Source organism: Canis lupus, chromosome 9, assembly GCF_048164855.1.
Source record: "Canis lupus baileyi chromosome 9, mCanLup2.hap1, whole genome shotgun sequence".
NCBI classification, from domain to species: domain Eukaryota; kingdom Metazoa; phylum Chordata; class Mammalia; order Carnivora; family Canidae; genus Canis; species Canis lupus.
The window spans coordinates 13885002-13897100 of NC_132846.1; the positions used below are offsets into that span (position 1 = coordinate 13885002).

General features: G+C 37.2%; 1 protein-coding gene across 6 annotated transcripts in view; it reads left to right on the forward strand.

Moving 5' to 3' along the window:
* NPAS3 (neuronal PAS domain protein 3) overlaps nucleotides 1-12099 on the forward strand; it is an 839616-nt gene that overhangs the window by 448088 nt on the left and 379429 nt on the right. The window lies entirely within an intron of this gene.

Sequence of the window (12099 nt, forward strand, 5' to 3'; positions counted from 1 at the left end):
TGGAGAGGGAGTGTTCATCTGTAATTTTTATCCATAAATGGAAGCTTTCCCATTCTTACTTTGTTAATCTTGTTGAGGAGATTCAATACTTGCCAGGTAGATTTTTTACATTGTTCCACAGACAGAATTTTTCAGGGTCTCACATAGGCCTCCTTGAAACATCCATGAACTCTACAGAGGATCATAAATCCACACAGGCAAAGGACAACAACAAGAGGAGAGGCAAGACAATGCTCTTAGAAGTCATTTCTCACTAGTATTTAACAAGAGCAAAACCATTTCTTTTTCTTGTTCCTGGATTGGGTATTTTCTGACTTTTTGGTTTAACCACATGCTTACCTCTTTGGAGCAAGCCTTTCATTTATTTTTGTCCTTTCAAATGTTTCTGTCCAAATCTTATACTTTCTTCAGAGTTCACCTCAAAGCCCATTTTACCTTCAAGGAGATTTTTTTTTTTTTTGGTATTGTTAATCTTAGTTATATTAAAAACTTGCTTCAGTCTACTTTCCTAGTATTCTGTATGTAAATCACATACACACACATAGACACTGTAGCATATTTGAGACATAGACTAGGTCTCTGAGAGCATCCTGCTGAGCCCTCTGTATATCTTGTCTTCACTGTGGTTTCTTCACAGCCTCACACTCTCATATTTTCTGCCCAAGATAATCGTGATCCTACATGTAAAAATTTCTCAATGTGCCAGTTCTGTGTTTCTGACTCTACCTGTTTCCTATGTACACCGTTCATTTCTCTCCTTCTTGACAGTGTCGATCCTTTGCCTCCTGTAAGATGACGCTCCCAATTTTCCTTTTCTAGAATCTTCTCTGTGATTAATACTCTCGCTTTCAAAAATATTTTAGATGTGGTTTGCTTCATCACTTACTGATGCTCTCTGTGAAATGGAGCTCTCTTAGTTATATTTAATTGCTCTTTTGGATTGTACAATATTCCAAGTTTCTTTGAGCTCTCAAATTCCATAGAGCTCCCAGGATGCCCTTGTTACCAGCTTTATGGGAGTACCTCTGCAGTAAACACTTCTTTTTGTATTTTTTTTCTTTTTGTATTTTTTAATCCAACCTCGGCACACATCAAGCGTACAATAAGTGCTTATGAACAAACTTCATCTTCACAGGTAGGAAGCTACACAAGATGACTTAGGTTTCCACATGCATGATTTAGGTTCAATGTGAGGGATAAATTCCCTGATAATAAAATTGATTGAAGGTGAGAACAAGGTATCAAAGAACAACAAGGACTCTATTCCCTAGAAATCTTTAAAGGGAAAAAAATAATTTATTTTGGATGGAGTCAGGGCTCTAGACTAGAAGATGTACTGAGATTTTATCTGGCCCTAGGATTTTATTAAAGTCTTCATTGATAACATTACTTTCATAACATGTTTTTCTGCTAAGGGGTTTCTGGCTTTATTTTTTCTGTTAAAAGTACTAAGTAAGAATAACACAGGAAAGCTTAAATTACTTTTAGAATTAAACACACTTGGAGTACTTAAGACATGGAGGAAATACATGTATCTGTGACATATTTGTCCAACACTATTGAGTGCATTTTGTTTTGTTGCTTACCCTCTTTGAAAGTCCAAGGAAGGAATATAAAAATGTTATTTTTTCCTGCCTAGCAAATGACAGTATTTCTATTAGAAATAGATTCTTACTATTCTTACTCCATCACAAGAATTAAGTTTCTCATTTGGTAGAAATCAGAGAAGCTAAAAAATGAATCTAACAGTATTTTTTGTAGAACTTAATACTTTCTAGTTATGAATATTAGCATTTGTGCCTATGTGCATATTTATTCTGAGGTTTATTTTTTGCCTTTTAATTCATTTATTTTTGGTTGTTTTAGTATGGTTTCCAATTACAGCAATGAGGTTTCTGGAGAGGAAAAAAAATTAACTGCCAATGAGATGAGACTCTGGTTTTGCTTTCCTGAATAGTTTTTATTTTTATATGATTCGTATTAGGAAAATGGTGCTAAAAGTTGGTACTTCATACTTTCAGGCAAGTGTAGACAGTATAACTAAGAACCCTATTCATGTTAATTGATGGATACAGATTTTATAAATAAAACTTTAGAGTGTGAGTCTGTTTTATCTCAGACTATGCAACATTGCCCCTGATAGCTAGAAATATTAAATGCATGTTCCTGGAAAATCCTCAAAAATCACTTATTTGTGAAATAATTGTTTTGAATAGATAACTATTAAAACCTTTATTGTAATAGGAATTGTCACTTTACTGGTAATGGCATAATGTGAGCTAAATTCTGTCCTCTAAGATAACAATTACAACGTAATAACAGCCTGATCAGACATGGACACTTACCTGTTCCCTTAGAATTCTTAATTGATATTGCATGACACAACCGTGAATCTGTCATTCCAACTCTATGTGAGTATTTTATTTTAGAGAGGTGGGGGACGGGAAGAGGGAGGAGGAAAAAATCGTAAGCAGGCTCTATGCCCAGTATGGATCCTGATTCAGGGCTTGATCCAGGACCCTGAAATCATGACCTGAGCCTAAATTAAGAGTCAGATGCTTAACTGACTGAGCCACACAGGCACCCTTCTGTGTGAGTATTTTCTAGATGTGGAAAGGGGTTAGCATGCCCAAAATAAAATATCCTATTGAAACATTTGAAGGAAGATGTGTTTGGATTCATATTAACAGTTTCCAGTTGTTCAAAGAAACAAGAGCACCAAATCCTTTGTTTTGAACTAGTTGCCACATGAGATATTACCTCTCCCCTCTGAAGCCCCTCAGATCAGTGATGCTATTGTCCTCGAAAATATCACCTCCCTTTCTGAGGACAACTTTTAGAAGTTCTAAATCAACCTGGTTAGTATGAGTGCTTTTCTGAAAAAAATATAATAAGGAGTTTTGACTGGATTAAAGGGGAGCAAGGGGGAAAAAGTCATTAATAACTCTATAAACATAAGTTGTTTTTGCTAAAAATCAGAACTATTTTCAGACTTTTCACTGATGGAGGACTTCTGGGTTTCCCACAGCATATTTTCCTTCTTACTGATGGTTTTAGTTCCCCTGGAATTAACACACACACACACACACACACACGTGTGCGCGTGCTTTACTGATGTTAAAAGTTTGTAAGGACATAGCTTGTCAAATACCAAAAGATTAATCAACCAAAGCAATGCCGGATGTGTTTTCAGAAATCCACTTCTAATTACACAAACATAAAATTAGTTCAAGAGGAGCTAGGGAGGTTGATATTTACCTGAAATCTTAACAGCTTATGTCCTCTACAAGCATCTCCTCACCTAGTACCCCACCTAATCTTGTTGCTAAGCTCCCATATAACCCATAAAGTAATTAATATGGGTCCCTCTTTTGCCATGACTTTCCCAGGGAAAGGGCTGGTAAACAGCAAACAAGAGGAAGAAAGATCGGAGGCTAAACAGCTTTTCACCTGGATACCTCCTTCAGAAAAATCCAGAGTGTGCCATAAAGAATCATAGTAGATGACATGGGAGCCTCCCAGACCTGTACCATACAGCCAATGGACAGTGCGTTAACCAGTGATCCAGAGAATTTCCACAGAGATATTTTTTGAGCCATTGCAAATAAACGGTTTATTTTTAAGGGACAGTCAGGGCAGTCGAATATTTTCATAAACATTTCAATGGACTCCTTTTCCCTCCCCTACATTCCTTTCTATAAAAATATTTATATTGCTCTGTTGATGACTTTTAATGGAATATGTTAATATAGTTGCAAGGTTGTTGTTTTTGTTTTTGTTTTTTCTATTTAGGATGCCCTATTAGGATGTCCGTGTGTGTGTGTGTGTGTGTGTGTGTGTGTGTGTGTGTGTGTGCATGGGATGGGATGCAGATGGAAGAGAAATGCTTAGGAAAAGTCCTTTTGGAGTTAAAACACTTTCATTTGAATATTTCCGTGATCATTGATCTTCCACACAGGGCTCCATTTATCACTTTAGACAGCCCTGCTCTTGCTTATGTTTCTTAATATGTTACCAGAGGCTTGTCCTACTATACGCAAATCAGTTACTTTAGCATAAACTCTCTTTTGTTTATGTGTTATCAGTTATTTTACCACCATCTACGGGGCCAGGTGCCATGGATTATAAAAAATAAGATAAAAGCTCTCCACCCACAAGGTACTTACAGTCTAGTTGGAAGAACAAATCATACACAAAACAGTTATAGCAATACAGTGTTATATTAACCACCAACTTAAATTGATATTGTAAGGCACTGCATTGTGCATTGTAGGAAATTGTGATGAAAGTCGAATATCTGTTCATAACAATCAGAAAAAAAGAAGACTAAGAAGAAAGAAATCCATGTGACTGGCTCAACATCTAGGCCAGCCATAAAGGTAGCATAAGAATAATGTGAGTAATGAGATAGCCTTAGAGAAGAGAACAGGGAAAAAAAATAGAGAAGGGAACAGAATAATTTTTTTTCTGAATAATTTTCAGAATAATTTTTTTAAAGTAGTCCCAATATATTGGTATAAGATCAACCCTTTTTTCCACTGTATACTTGCAAGTTGTGTATATTTATATAGAGATATGCTTTGCTATTTCAAAAACCATCAAAACTGTGCTTTTGTGAGTAATGGGTAAAGAAAGCCACCAGAGATAGACTTTGAAAGAAATTTCATGAGATGCTGATGGAAAAGGTGAATTGTTATTTTCTTGTGTTTGTAGTTGTTTCTCCAAAAGCATTTTATTAAACCTTTTGGTAAAAATTCTCATTTATGTCCAGGAATGAGGCTGGAGGAGTAGATCATCTTTCAGATAGGAAAATAAGAAGATAAAGATAAATGCATTTTTAGAGGAAAATCTTTCACTCTCTGGATAATTAAAGTGTTTTTATATGATAAGGAGCTGAGAGTAACAATTTCCGGGTCTTATGATAATCCAGTTTGTCTCCTTTAATGATGAAAAAAAGAAATCAGATGAACTGGCTCCTGAAATAGTTAGAAGCCAGGTGGGAGAGAACTTGCACAACATAGGTGTGGGAAACACGGGAGCTACCCTAGTGGCACCTATTTAGAGTAGGAGAATATACCAGTGTTTGAACGAGGCTTGCTGGAAAATACTTTCAAGTTACTTTTTTTTTTTTTTTTGAACACTAAAAGCTTAACTTTAAAATGCAAGGTATTTGTCAACATTATCTGAAACACCGCACTGGAGGCAAATGTTCCAACATATTTGTTTTCTTACAATTAAAGCTAAGCTGACATGTTGAAAAGATGGTCTTCAAAGACATTCAGAGGCTGCTAAATTTTTGTCAATAATTAGCCTTCACTTTGCTTTTTAGACAAGGAAGTCATGGTTTTTTTTTTCTCCTCACATTTGCCAAGTAAGGATTTTCACTTTTAAATTTCCTCATCCTGGTGTTTGCATTTAAGCATTTCAAACAGACTCTTCACCCTCAGCCACCATGTGTAGTACTGCATTTATGCATTCAACTTCTTACTCAAGTGATGCTATTTTTTCCTGCCTCAGCCTGACAGCCACTAATAATAACACATGAGGACAGTCAGACAAAATGAAGACAAATGCTGCTTGTCGCAGCAGAATCATAATGTCTCCAGACTCAGTAAAGACAGTCTAACTGTATGTGGATGCTCTTTATAGCTTATTTAGACCTGTGGTTTTTCCCTGTGGTTTTTTTTTTTTAAGCACAAACATTGTGCAGAAATACATTAAGGCAACATATGGGCCTGTTAGTTAGCCAAAACAATGTGGAACCATGGAGAATAGAGATTGCAAAGCACAGATGGATACTGTAAAAAATTCATGAGTGGCATAACAGATCTAAAAGGTAAATTTTAGTCAAAATTCAAGTGGAAAGCATAGGAAATACTTAAGAATTTGGCTTTATGAGATTTTTCAAATCACACAAGATGAAACATTGTGAGTATTCTGCAGATTTGTTTATGCCATAATGTGAAAATCAGAGCTCATCATTCAACAATAATTATGTCTATATAGATTCATGCCATCAGAAATAGATTGCTGATAAACAATAGCGCTTTGCTTCTATTTGATGTAAACGCCACAGTATTAAATATCCATATTATTTCCAGCTCAATATTAGAAAGTGTCAGTCATTGTGACAAGTCAGATGAGAGGAGCTCATTGAGCCGTCCTCTGTGTAGCCAAGTGCTATCGAATAACCAGGTTTTCATGCTATATTACTTTGTTGTTAAGATTGAGTTCTAAGCAGTAAATTGGCAAATCATTTTTCCCTCTTTTACATTTGGTGCTTTTAACCAAAACTGAAGCCTCAAGGAGACACGAGATTCTTCTGTACATACAATCAAGATGCACCTTGAATTTTGCAGAACACTTGGCTTTTGAAGTTGTCATTACTGTGGCTTGTTATTGTTGTCTTAGAGGGAAAAATAAAAGTTCACCAAATCTGTGAGACCAGCCTAATAAATGTATGTCTTTGAGTCTCACTGTAGTCGATCTCATTCATAAAATTCCTTTAAGAGTAATTCATGAGCAAAAGAATTCTTGTAGTGAAATGAATCATCTGGGTCCTAAATTTTCAGTGGGGTGAAATTTGGAGAAAAGCAGAAAGGAAACAGGACTATTCAGTACATCAACCTTAGAAGCATTACCCATTCAGAAGCTTTCACATGTCTAGTTGAGAATGATGCCATGTGGAATTGAGATATGTTTTGTCATTTTGTTGTTAGTAAGGCAAAGCATAGTAAACTATTTTCTGTGTAAGGGTTTAAGTGATTTTCAGACTGATCCACTAGATACTTTAAAATCTTAAACATGGGATAGGCAAGTTGCATTGAACTTTCTTTATAGTTGATGAGATTGTTATTGAAGAGATTTACATAGGGCCTCGTTATACCTTGAAAAGATACTGTACATTATTTAAACAACCAGAAAGTTATTTGACACTAATAAGAGTGATGATTAGATTGAAGGTAGACATTATGAACAGAAAGTAAATGAGGTCACATTTTGAATTGGACTAATTTTTGAGGGTTTTTTTTTTTTTTCTGTATGTAACATAAAACAGGAGCTTTTGCAGCTGGCTCTTTATTCTTGGCACTAACGCCACTGTCGGGACCTGGAGACAGCAAATTGAACTTTCTGATAGTTGTCCTAATAGCCCTTTTAGGCAGTTTTTGGTGTCCTTAGTGAATTAAAGTTTGCATTAGTGAACCCACTGAGCAGCGGCCAAGACTAATTCTCAGCTCTGAATGACATTTCACACATTGTCAGTTCTTAGTAAGTGTTATATGATAACATTTTGAGATCCTCATCTGAGAGTTGATGGGGAAATATCAAATAGCATATATAAGGTTTGCCAACCAAGTTGAGCCCAGTTCAAAAGTATGTTGTAGGGGAGAAAGATGGCAATGTTGTGCTTCCTTTGAATAAAAGATAGGTTTACTCCTAAAATTTCACAGTGAATCTAAGAAAGATGCCAAGCAAGAGAAAAAGATGAAAGAACAGAGAAAGAAAGGAAAAAGTAAAAGGGATAAAGTTGCAGGGTATAAAGAAAGAAAGTAGTACTATCTTTCCTTCCTTACTGATTAATACCCCCATTCCTGTGGAGATCCTGAGAAAGCATGGAAAAGGTCAGATGTGTTAGAAATACATACATGTGTGTGTACACACAAACATACACGTTTGTATCTTTTGTATCTTCTATTAAAACAGAAGCTTCAAGGACAGGCTCACTTTTATTAATTACTGTAGTCTCAGAACCAAGAAAGGCACCTGCTACAAAGTAGAAATTGAATATTTCTTGAATGAATGCATTTCTTAAGATACAGTTTTCCATATGCTCCCACTATTATCTAGGAATTACAGTAGTTCCCACCCCTCCTCAAAAAAAAAAAAAAAAAAAACCATGGGGGATATGTTCCATGATTCCCCAGTGGATGCCTGAACCTGTGGATAGTCCTGAACCCTGTATATAATTTGTTTTTTCCTATACTTACATGCCTGTGGTAAATTTTAATATGTAAATTAACAACTAATAATAAAGGAGAACACTTAGAATATATCCTGTACTAAAGTTACATGAATGTAGTCTTTTTTGAAATATCTTATTTTACTGTATTCACTGCACTTGTAATGTGAGATGAAAAGATGCCTGTGCGATGAGATGAAGTGAGCTGAATGATGTGGGTGTTGTGATGGAGCATTAGGCCACTACTGACCTTCTGAAGATAAGTCAGAAAAAGGATTATCTGCTTCTAGAGAGTGACTGACTATAGGTCACTGAAATCATGGAAAGCGAAACTGTGGATAAAGGGGAGGACTACTGTATAGAGTGTCTCTTTAAAAATATGAGTTTAATACTTAGCAACTAAGACTGTTGTAGAGTGATGCACTGTAGCTCAGAGAGGGAACATCTAGGGTGGATGAAGAGAATGGGCTAGAGAACTTTTTAAATTCAGTAGAGTGAATTTTCTTCTTTCGTCTAGTAGAAGAACCCATAACGGTCAGACCATTTGGTTTATTTGGTGTATAATGTAGTCTGGGGAAGGGGCCAGCCAGCAAGAAACATTTGGCAGGGACATATTTAACACTTCTGAGAAAATGAGGAGTAGTCCATGACTTTCCTGTCTCTATAATGTGAAGAGCAGAATCACTGGACATCGTGAAGGCAGGTAAGAATCCTGCCCCGACAGTTTGGCGGACAAGTTGGATTGCCTAAAGAAGTCGAGAATTATAATTTCAGACCAGAGTAACCAGAGACCAAGAAGGGCACAGAGTTTATTGACAGTCAAGACATTTTGAGTTGATTCTTCTTGCTTCCATCATCCTTTTTGCCTTTTGATGGGATTCAAATTATTTAATTTAATTTTGCTTAATTTATGCGTTATCACTAGATCCACTCTAGGGAGATGTGAGTAGTAATTGTTTACATTTGACATTGTCTTCCAACACAACAATTTTGCCCAAAAACCCTTACTGAAAGTCACCAAAAGCAGAATCTATAACAGGAAAGGCACATATTAAATTCTGATCCCACCTTGACCAATGTCAGAGTAGCATGCGTGAGAAGTTAAGTTAATATACACATTAATAGGGATTCCTGGGTGGCGCAGCGGTTTGGCACCTGCCTTTGGCCCAGGGCGCGATCCTGGAGACCCGGGATCGAATCCCACATCGGGCTTCCGGTGCGTGGAGCCTGCTTCTCCCTCTGCCTATGTCTCTGCCTCTCTCTCTTTCTCTCTCTGTGACTATCATAAATAAATAAAAATTAAAAAATATATATATATACACATTAATATCCACTATATTAATTATTCCTTGCATAATATATATGGCATTTTAAAGGAAATACTGAAAAAAAAGGAAAATGTACTTTAACACACATATCGTGAGCACCTATTATTATATGCTTGGCACTGAGTGATTCATTGGGAATAAGTAAAGGTCCTCCGTACCTTTTAGTCAGGAAAGAAAAGCAGACTTTCAACAAAGAATTACAGATGTGATAGATGTTAAGGAAAAGATGCTACAAGAAGTTTATAGCAAAGATGTTTAACTTAGGTCAAAAGCAAGTCAAGATCAAGGAAATTATGCTATAGTGAGGAGTGACTTGAAAAAAAAAATTTCCTTCCTTCCTTCTTTCCTTCCTTCCACAACAGAATATTTAACAAATATTAATTGAATGTGAATCATAATTCACGCAAAGTGCTCAACTGTTATGAGCAAATACAAATAATAAGCATGGTTCCCATGAAGGAGGCACAACACTCTTTAAATCACCACACATAAGAAAAAGATGGCAATTTTAACAAGTGTTCCCAAGGAGAAGCAAATAGTACCACATGAACATGAGTTGATTTGGTCTGGTTTGGAAGGTCAAGTGTCTTTGAGAAAGTGATACTTGAGCTAAAATCTATAGCATGTATAAGGGACTGATGATAGGAAGAAGCATGACAAGTGTGAAGGGCTTAAAAGAAAGCTAACATGGCTACAGCTGAGAGAACCAAAGGGCTAAAGGAGAGGCTGACTGGGGATACTCCTGTATAACTTGAGAGCCAAGTGTGGGTTCCAGAGTAAGGGCATGGGTACCTTTGAAGGATTTGGAGCAGAGTGTGTGATCAAAAGCAGCTGCTCTGACTACAGTCAGAGAGGAGGAATTAGACAGCAGCAAGCCTGGAGGTGGAACACTGGTGGTGGGGTTTGCAGGGACCTAGGCAGCACGTAATATGAGCTGAAGTGGAAATGTGATAGAACTCACAGAAGGAATTGACTGGATGTATTTAAGAAACATAATTGATGGTTGATTGGAGACAAAGGGATAAAGGAAAAAGATCCATGCACGTTGACCACATTTCTCAGTTGGACAGCCATGTAAGGACAGTGCTAGTCCATGGAACAGGGAGTAAGGACCAAAGGAGAGGTACAAGAACTATGGGGATAGGAATAGTGAATTCAGTCTGCGTTGTGTGTAGTTTGAGATGTCAGAGGCCTGGAGTGGAGGAAAAAGCCCTCAAACGTTGGGGCCTGGAGCTCATAGGGAGGACTGGTAAGAAATACAGGTGCAGAAATCATCTGCATTGGGATGAGATCGAGGGAACCCAGGGAAATGTGTGAGCGTAAGGGACTGTGTATAAAAGGGAAGAGATGTGACTTCTGAACCATGTAGTCTGTCAGGGCTGAGCAGGGGAAAGTCTTAGAAGTAACAGAGATGTAGGAAGAAAACCAAGAGAGAATGTCAATACCATGAAGCCAAGAGAAATAAAAGGAGAGGATCAACAGTGTCAAATGCTGTAGAAAATCAAATAGAGCTAGACCTGGGAAACATCTATTATAGTCAAGAGGGTTATGGTGAGATCCTGGAGAGGATAATTTTGGTGGAGTGAAAAGTGTGCCAGACATATTGAAATGGGCAGAAGGGCCATAAGAGATAGGAAAATGGAGGACACTTGTCATTCTAAAAGTTTGAATTTTAATGGAAGAATGAGACAGGGTTCTATCTAGAAAAGGGTTTGGAATTGAAAAGATCTCTTTTCAATTCCATGTTCAGGAGTTGATGAATTCATTGTATTTGATTTCAACTAACAGAATGTCTAACCCTAACTAATAGTGGCTATAGTGAATACCCGTCTTATTTATCTCACATAAAGAGAAGACTGGAGATTGTTGGATCCAGGATGGCTACCATGGCTCAAAAAAATACTCAAGCCAGGTTTTCACTGTGTTTCCCTCTATCTTTCTCTTGGAGTTGACACTTGGCTTGACATTTAATGGACACTAGAAAGCTTCTTCAATTCCATATTACCTCATTCAAAGCAAAAACAACAACAAGAAAAGCTATCTTTGTTCTCTGTATTTTTATAAGGGAACAAAATTCTTTCTCAGACTCTTTTTTAACCCCTACTCCATTAGACTTCTATTTATATCTTGTTGGCTGGAACTGGGTTATTTACCCATTCTAAATGAACCGTTAGCAAAAGATAATGCAGTTATCAAGTCTGATTTTGACCAGGGGTTCTCAAAGGGTTGACTCTGGACCAGCAGCATTAGGATCCCATGGGAACTTATTAGAGAAATACAAATCCTTGGACTCCATCATATCAGTCACACTGAATGAGAAACTGTAGGGGTGGGACCTAATAACCTGTTCCAGACAATCCATCTAGAAAAAGCTGATTCATTTTTAAGTTTGAGAACCATTGGGTTACAGTAATCAACTCATCCCCTGGTACTAGGGAGAGGAATTATGCTTCCAGAGCTTCCTGCTTTCTTAGGAAAAAAATGCATCATAACCATAAGTAGACACAGAAAAGTGCCCGCCACTCTTAACTTTGAATCTTAAGAAGAATGAGCCAATAAATAGAGGATGAATATAAGAAAAGGGATAATTGAGAAAGAAGAGGAGAGTGAAGATTCATGAACTCAGGTGAGGGGAACGGCCTTCCCTTAGAGGCTTCTACCTCCACAGTAAGAGAGGGCTCGAAGAAGAGTGGAAGCAGCAGCAGACTGGTGGTAGGAAGGTTACAGGTTCCCTTTTGCTGCTCTCTAGGCAAAGAGTTAAAGTCATCTGAGAGAGAAGTGGGAGGCAGAGTGGAGAGAAGATCTGAGGGA